Raw genomic sequence first — 9,490 nt, 5'->3', positions numbered from 1 at the left:
CTAACCTCCACCATGGAAGTGTGAAGGTGAGGAAAATCAAGACAAACGGCAGACTAGAGACAATCAAAGCCTTGCACCCGAAAACCTAGTTTCCCTCAAAGGATTGTGGGAGTTGGCAGGAGATAAATGAAAGGAGAGAACAGCTCAGACAATAAGAGCTCTGCTTTACTGAATTACTTTGAAAGCTTCCTTTTCCTGGATAACAAAAGTACTGTACTGTTACAGTAAATGCTTTACCTTCTTGAACTGTTAATGATCATTACTTTGAGAGATTGTTCTTTATTTTAAATGTCATCTAAAAATAGCAATACAGTTTCTAGTAGAACATGTTCTTTCTGGCCAACAGCAGATGTGACTCTTATTGTAAAGTCACGTATTGAGTCCATACAGCAACAGCAGTTTTTTTCTTACTCTTTCCATTTTTTTGTGACCCTTCAAGGTGCCGCATATGGGACAAAAATGGCATACACCTTTTGATTGTTACCCATGTTACACTATTTGGAGCCTTTTTTAAATCAATACAAAAGTTGAACACTATCATTCCTGAAATGTCATAGGTGATGTAAAAACGTCATAGGGATAGCCTCCTTTTTTCCAATTTTCGTCTCAATGACATACCCAAATCTAACTGCCTGTAGCTCAGGCCCTGAAGCAAGGATATGCATATTTCTTGGTACCATTTGAAAGAAAACACTTTGTTTGTGGAAATGTGAATTGAAGTTAGGAGAATATAACAATAGATCTGGTAGAAGAAAATACAAAGAAAAAAACTATAGTTTTTTTCTATCACCATTTTTAAAGTGCAAGAGAAAGGTCACAGTTCAAGGCATCACTCTGGTTGTAATTCCGATAGTGTCCACAAGACGGCAGTAGTATATGTGCAAAGTTTCCGATGGATAACTTGAAGTATGCGTGAACTACAAGACTTTTAGTGTGAAGTCCCCAGGTACATTTGTGCAAATCGTGGGAGACATTCGCATTCACATTACATTTTTCTGTAAGAATATCGTCAAATCTGTATAATTGGACTTTGATTTAGCTTTCCAAGTATTAGTAGCCATATTATAAGTTCAACATTTGCAAAACAACCCGTTTTCATAACTGAATATCCTTAAAATGTTTGTCCAAAATGTAAAGGCATGCTGTCGTACAAGGTTAGTTTTACGATATATACATGGTTTCCGGATACTCCCGTAAAGACTCTGTAATCGCTGCCAAAGGTGATTCTAACATGTACTGAATTTACTCAGGGGTGTGAAAACTTATGTAAATGAGATATTTCTGTATTTCATTTTCAATAAATATGCTGGGTATGTTGGTTATGATGCTACAAGCTTGGCACACCTGTATTTGGGGAGTTTCTCCCATTCTTTCTCTGCAGATCTTCTCAAGCTCTGTCAGGTTGGATGGGGAGCGTCACTACACAGCTATTTTCAGGTCTCTCCAGAGATGTTTGAACGGGTTCAAGTCTGGGCTCTGGCTGGGCCACTCAAGGACATTCAGAGACTTTTCCTGAAGCCACTCCTGCGTTGTCTTGGCTGTGTGCTTAGGGTCGCTGTCCTGTTGGAAGCTGAACCTTCGCCCCAGTCTGAGGTCCTGAGCGCTCTGGAGCAGGTTCTCTGTACTTTGCGCCGTTCGTCTTTCCCTCGATATGGACTAGTCTCCCAGTCCCTGCTGCTGAAAAACATCTCTACAGCATGATACTGCCACCACCATGCTTCCCCGTAGGGTTGGTGCCAGGTTTCCAAAGAGTTATATCTTGGTTTCATTAGACCAGAGAATCTTGTTTCTCATGGTCTGAAAGTCTTTAAATGCCTTTTGGCAAACTCCAGGCGGGCTGTCATGTGTCTTTTACTGAGGAGTGGCTTCCGTCTGTCCGTCCTACCATAAAGGCAGGACTGGTGGAGTGCTGCAGAGATGGTTGTCCTTCTGGAAGGTTTTCCCATCTCCATAGAGGAACTCTGGAGCTCTTGGCAATTTATTGCATGGAATAGCCTTCAATTCTCAGAACAAGATTAGACTAACGAGTTTCAGAAGACATGTCTTTGTTTCTGGCCATTTTAAGCCTTTAATTGAACCCCAAAATGCTGATGCTACAGATACTCAACTAGTCTAATGAAGGCCAGTTTTATTGCTTCTTTAATCAGGACAACAGTTTTCAGCTGTGCTAACATAATTGCAAAAGTGTTTTCTAATGATCAATTAGCCTTTTAAAATTATAAACTTGGATTAGCTAAAACAACATGCCTTTGGAACTCAGGAGTGATGGTTGTTGATAATGGGCCTCTGTATGCCTATGTAGATATTCCATAGAATAATCAGCTGTTTACAGCTACAATAGTCATTTACAACATTAACAATGTCTACACTGTATTTCTGATCAATTTGATGTTATGTTAATAGACAAAAAAAAATTGTTTTTCTTTCAAAATTATAGAAATTTCTAAGTGACCCAGATTTTTATTTAACTTGGCAAGTCGGTTAAGAATACATTCTTATTTACAATGACGGCTTAGGAACAGTGGGAACTGCCTTGTTCAGGACGACAGATTTTTATCTTGTCAGCTCAGGGATTCGATGTAGCAACCTTTTGGTTATTGGCCCAACGCTCTAACCACTAGGCTACCTGCCACATTAAAAGATTTGTTTTCTGTTGGCAGTCCCCCCGGCTTCTGAAGCAAAGGCTTTGCCTTCACACTCTGTCACTCCCCTCAAAGCCCTGTCACACCCCACACACCCTGTTACACCCCTCCCACCCTGTCACACCCATCACACCCTATCATACCCCTCAAACCCCACCACACCCCACCATACTCCTCATACCCTGTTACACCCCTCAGATCCTGTCACGCCCGTCATACCCTATCATACCCCTCAAACCCCACCACACCCCACCATACTCCTCATACCCTGTTACACCCCTCAGATCCTGTCATGCCCGTCATACCCTATCATACCCCTCAAACTCCACCACACCCCACCATACTCCTCATACCCTGTTACACCCCTCAGATCCTGTCACGCCCGTCATACCCCTTCATACCCATCACATCCCTCACATCCATCAGATCCGTCACACCCGTCACATCCTCACACCCATCACATCCCTCACACCCATCAGATCCGTCACACCCGTCACATCCTCACACCCATCACATCCCTCACACTCATCAGATCCCTCACACCCATCACATCACGTCACTGCAGGAAGTTCTATGAAGCTACAGACACTGTTTAAGTTATAGCCCTGAAAGAAAGAAGCAATGAGCGTTTGGGGGACATGAGGTCCAAAGCTATGTATAGAATGGCAGGGTCATCTTTCACATCACCATGCAAACCTGCTGATTAGAAGGTCCTGTGTAGATTGTATTTTCCACCAGTAACTATCAGGAAATAACACTAACCACGTTTCCATCCACAGTTTTTATGTGAGTAAAGTCATAGCATATGAAAAAAATCACGACAGCTGTCATAGAAACAGGAAGTTATGAGGGAAATGGCGGTGGAAACGCCTTTATGCACAAATATTTTGTTATTATGACCATCATTTTTTTCACCTTTATTTAACCAGGCAGGCCAGATGAGAACAAGTTCTCATTTACAACTGCGACCTGGCCAAGATAAAGCAAAGCAGTGCGACAAAAACAACCACACTGTTACACTTAAATAAACGTACTGTCAATAACACGAAAGATAAGAAAAATTGAAAAATCTATGTACAGTGTGTGCAAATGTAGAAGAGTAGGGAGGTAGGCAATAAATAGGCCGTAGGGTACAAAATAATTACAATTTAGCATTAATACTGGAGTGATAGATGTGCAGATGATAATGTGCAAGTAGAGATACTGGGGTGCAAGAGGGTAAGTAATAATATGGGGATGAGGTAGTTGGGTGTGCTGTTTACAGATTGGCTGTGTACAGGTACAATGATTGGTAAGATGCTCTGAAGTTAGAGAGGGAGATATAAGACTCCAGATTTTTGCAATTCGTTCCAGTAATTGGCAGCAGAGAACTGGAAGGAAAAGCGGTCAAAGTAAGTGTTGGCTTTGGGGATGACCAGTGCACTATACCTGCTGGAGCGAGTGCTCCGTGTGGGTGTTGCTATGGTGACCAGTGAGTTTGGCGACGGATATGTAGTGAGGGCCAGCCAACGAGAGCATACAGGTCGCAGTGGTGGGTAGTATATGGGGCTTTGGTGATAAAACGGATGGCACTGTGATAAAACGGATGGCACTGCATCCCTTTTGCTGAGTACAGTGTTGGGGGCTACTCTGTAAATGACATCGCCAAAGTCAAGGATCGGTAGGATAGTCAGATTTACGAGGGTATGTTTGGCGGCACGAGTGAAGGAGGATTTGTTGCGAAATAGGAAGCCGATTCTAGATTTAATTTTGGATTGGAGATGCTTAATGTGAGTCTGGAAGGTGAGTTTACTGTTTAACCAGATACCTAGGTATTTGTAGTTGTTCACATATTCTAGGTCAGAACTGTCCAGAGTAGTGATGCTAGTCAGGCGGGAGGGTGGGGGCAGCAATCGGTTGAAGAGCATGCATTTTGTTTCACTAGCATTTAAAAGCAGTTGGAGGGCACGGAAGGAGTGTGGTATGGCGTTGAAGCTCGTCTGGAGGTTTGTTAGCAAAGTGTTCAAAGAAGGGCCAGATGTATACAGAATGGTGTCGTTTGCATAGAGGTGGATCAGAGAATCACCAGCATCAAGAGCGACATCATTGATATATACAGAGTCAGCCCGAGAATTGAGCACTGTGGCATCCCCATACAGACTGCCAGAGGTCCGGACAACAGGCCCTCTGATTTGACACACTGAACTCTGATTTGACACAATGAATCTGAGAAGTAGTTGGTGAACCAGGCGAGGCAGTCATTTAAGAAGCCAAGGCTATTGAGTCTGCCGATAAGAATGTGGTGATTGACAGAGTCAAGAGCCTTGGCCAGGTCGATGAAGACAACTGCACAGTACTGTCTTTTATCGATGGCGTTTATGATATCATTTACAACCTTGAACGTAGCTGAGGTGCACCCATGACCAGCTCGGAAATCAGATTGTATAGTGGAGAAGGTACGGTGGGATTCGAAATGGTCGGTGATCTGTTTTTTAACCTGGCTTTCTAGGATTTTAGAAAGTCAGGGTAGGATGGATATAGGTCTATAACAGTTTGGGTCTAGAGTGTCTCTCCCTTTGAAGAGCGGGATGACCGCGGCAGCTTTCCAATCTTTGGGGATCTTAGACGATGCAAAAGAGAGGTTGAATGGGCTAATAATAGGGGTTGCAACAATTTTGGCTAATCATTTTAGAAAGAGAGGGTCCAGATTGTCTAGCCCAGCTGATTTGTAGGGATCCAGATTTTGCAGCTCTTTTGGAACATCAGCTGTCTGGGTTTGGGTGAAGGAGAAGCGGGGGGGTTGGCAAGTTGCTGCAGGGGGTGCTGAGATGTTGGCCGGGGTAGGGGTTGCCAGGTGGAAAGCATGGCTAGCCGTGGAAAACTGCATATTGAAGTTATTGTAGATTTATCGGTGGTGACAGTGTTTCCTATCCTCAGTGCAGTGGGCAGCTGGGAGGAGGTGCTCTTATTCTCCATGGACTTTACGGTGTCCCAAAACATTTTAGAATTAGTGCTACAGGAATCAAATTTCTGCTATTCGATGCTAATGCAGAATGCCACATTATGTTTTTGTGCTTGTCAAGGGCAGTCATGTCTGGGGTGAACCAAGGGCTATATCTGTTCTTAGTTCAATTTTTTTTCTACATGCTTATTTAAGATGGAGAGGAAAGCACTTTTGAAGCGCAACCAGGCATCCTCTATTGACAGGATGAGGTCAATATTCTTCCAGGATACCCGGGCCGGGTCGATTAGAAAGACCTGCTCACTGAAGTGTTTTAGGGAGCGTTTTGTCGTTTGACCACGGACCCATTACGCACACAGGCAATGAGGCAGTGATCGCTGAGATCCTGTTTGAAGACAGCAGAGGTGTATTTAGAGGGCAAGTTGGTCAGGATGATATCTAAGAGGGTGCCCATGGTTACGGATTTAGGGTTGTACCTGGTAGGTTCCATGATAATTTGTGTGATATTGATGGCATCTAGCTTAGATTGTAGGACGGCCGGGGTGTTAAGCATGTCCCAGTTTAGGTCACCTAACACTACGAACTCTGAAGATAGATGGGGAGCAATCAATTCACATATGGTGTCCAGGGCACAGCTGGGGGCTGAAAGGGGTCTATAACAAGCGGCAACGGTGAGAGACTAGTTTCTGGAAAGGTGGATTTTTAAATGTAGAAGCTCGAATTGTTTGGACACAGACCTGGACAGTATGACAGAATTCCACAGGCTATCTCTGCAGTAGATTGCAACTCCGCCCCTTTTGCAGTTCTATCTTGTCGTAAAATGTTATAGTTAGGAATGGAAATTTCTGGGTTTTGGTGGCCTTCCTAAGCCAGGATTCAGACACGGCTGGGACATCTGGGTTGGCGGAATGTGCTAAAGCAGTGGATAAAACAAACATAGGGAGGAGGCTTCTAATGTTAACATACTTGAAACCAAGGATTTTACAGTTACAGAAGTCAACAAATGAAAGCGCCTGGGGATTGGGAGTGATGCTGGGGGCTGCAGGGCCTGGGTTAACCTCTATATCACCAGAGAAACAGATGAGGAGTAGGATAAGAGTACGGCTAAAGGCTATAAGAACTGGTTGTCTAGTGCGTTCAGAACAGAAAGTAAAAGGAGCAGGTTTCTGGGCGCAGAAGGATAGATTCAAGGCATAATGTACAGACAAAGGTATGGTAGGATGTGAGTACAGTGGAGGTAAACCTAGGCATTGAGTGACGATGAGAGAGGTTTTGTCTCCAGAGGCACCATTTAAGCCAGGTGCGGTCACCGGGGGGTGGATCAAATGGGCCAGCTAAGGCATATTGAGCAGGGCTGGAGACTCTACAGTAAAATAACACAATTACTAACCAAAACAGCAATAGACAAGGCATATTGACATTAGAGAGAGGCATGTGTAGCCGAGTGATCATAGGGTCCAGTGAGTAGCTAGGCAAGCTGGAGGCACGGCTAGCAGGCTGGGGCTAGCAGATGGGGACATCATATCAAAGTAAACTTGGAGTGGTCCTCCCACTACGAATGGATGTTATTAGGCTACAGTTGAAACAATTATAATGAACTTCACTGGTGATCTTGATGCTCCTTTCCAATAAATATTGAGGGTCTGATTCTGGTGACATGATGATCGATGCTTGACTGCCGTTTGACAAATATTCTCTCTCTTATCCCTAATAATCTCAGCATGTAGACTAGCCTACCTGAGTTGTTGGCTAGAGCGGCCCAGGCCCAGAGTAGGCACATTTGATATTTAACGCACAGTTTTTGTGACAAAACTATTGGTATAGTTGAAAGTGGAATGGAAACACATTGGAACACATTGAGCGAAAAAGTACATGTTGTGTGCACTACGTCATCACGCATTGATTTTTATCCACAACAAGGCCATTTGGTGGAAACAGCCACTGGTAGGAAAATGTACGTATTTTCATAATGTAGATTTTAGAATCATTGCATAAAAATCTGTTTGGATTGGATGTATTGGATTGGGTGTAAACCTACTGTAGCTACTGCTCTAATTTTGTCACGTTTTTAAAGTGCTTGTTTCAACAGCTGTTGAACAATATGATATAAAACACAGGAAAACAGAATTTGGACTGTATTGGACCTTTAGAAAGGCATTGTCCATTCAAGTGATCTGTGATGTTGTAGGCTACTTCTCAATGTATTCCGAAATGAAAAGGTTGTCCACCATCTGGAACCGTGTGTGCAACACCTCCACAGGGAACATGCTGTATCTATCTCAGCACATTTAGGTCTATGCATTTGGCTTGTTGTAAAATCAGATATCCCAAGGAAAACCTATTTGTGGAGATGGCGAACCTGGCCTTCTGGAATGAGATTGGCTTTCTGGAATGAGATATGATGTAACGTAACAAAAAGGGACAGCCGATATCTGCTATTGGACAAACACACAAGAGGGAAAGCACTGTGGGATATGAAGGGTAAATTTGATAAGTGGCGAGGGACTAGCATTGGGAATTGGCATCCATTAAGTGTGAATGGCGTCTTTAGGAATAGAATTACCCCTCGGAGCGCTGTTCCCTCCGCCACACAAGCCACCTGTTCAATATTTATGCCTGCACACAGATGCACGCCTCTGCTAAGGGTATTTTCTTCCCCAACCCCCATCTCCAATGCCAAGATGAGCACCACCACACTCCTATTCATGTCATCTTTCTCTAACATCTAAAACCCCACCATTTTCACCATGTTATGAGAGCATTTTCTTCTCCACCTACGAGCTACGGTATAATTCCCTGTAACAACTCTCACTCTTTCCTGTTAAATTGGTGGTAGCGGTAGGATTGGTCTCATATGTCTCAGGGGCATTGGGGAAGAATTCACAGGTGAAGCTCTGTGCACGAGGATGCTTCTCGAGAGCATCACCAGTGTATGCGAGCCGTGTGTTTATTTTAATTTGACTGGTTGAGCAGTGCCAGTCAACGCATCGGCATGCTTAAATAACGGGACAGTAAGATAATATATTATTTTTTCACAGTTTTGAGAACATAATCTAACCAAACCAAACAAAGGCAGTTAATGCAACATTTCATGGACTGTAAATGTAATTGCGCTCTTTACAGTGCTGAAGCATAAAGGAGGAAGTAGGAAGCTAAGGCATGGTCAGAAGAACACTGGACGTCTGTTCTGTTAATATCAGACAGCCGCAGTGTTACACAATAATGAATAGACAGTGGTGGTGGGAGGGAGGCGGCAGGCTATTTCAACTCTCTGTTCCCTCAAGAGGCCATCAAGGGTCCCCTTTTCTCAAGCCACTCATGACAACGAAGACAACACAAAAAGAGGGTCTCTCTTTTTCTTTGCTGGTAGGGAAGAAGGGGCAGGGGGTTTGGTTAAGGATGATGTGATGCCTGTGTGTGTGGGTTTTCTAGTTGTATCTGTGCTGAGCTTGGTGCAAATGACTACGATTCTCAAAGTTTCCCAAGGTCCGCTTGATACCTTACAGCTGTGGCACGAAGAGGACAGTTTGGGAAGTCTAAAGATGAACCTTCTCAAAACACTAAACTCAAAACCATAATTCTATCAGAGCAAAGTTTGTATGTCATAGAGAGAGGTTTACAATAAAGACAGATGAGAATGAACCGACAGAAGGCTCCAATTCTGTCATTTGCAGATAATGTAATAACAGTGAATTTTAAGCAATGGCATGGTTTTGTATCAATATCTAAATAAAACATCCACAGAAAGGAACAGCTTGCGGGTTGTGACGGTTTTAATGCACTTAATTAAATCCTTAAGAGTCTATTGACGGACCTATGCGTCAATCTAAGTAACATAATAAAAATGTCAGACCATGAGACATCCTGAAAATCGGTCTTCTCACGAAAATATCTGTAGCATCCAAAC

This window comes from Oncorhynchus mykiss, chromosome 14 (assembly GCF_057628025.1).
Source record: "Oncorhynchus mykiss isolate SJ-2025 chromosome 14, ASM5762802v1, whole genome shotgun sequence".
NCBI classification, from domain to species: Eukaryota; Metazoa; Chordata; class Actinopteri; order Salmoniformes; family Salmonidae; genus Oncorhynchus; species Oncorhynchus mykiss.
The sequence above is the reverse complement of the archived record's forward strand: the minus strand, read 5'-3'. Positions refer to the sequence as shown.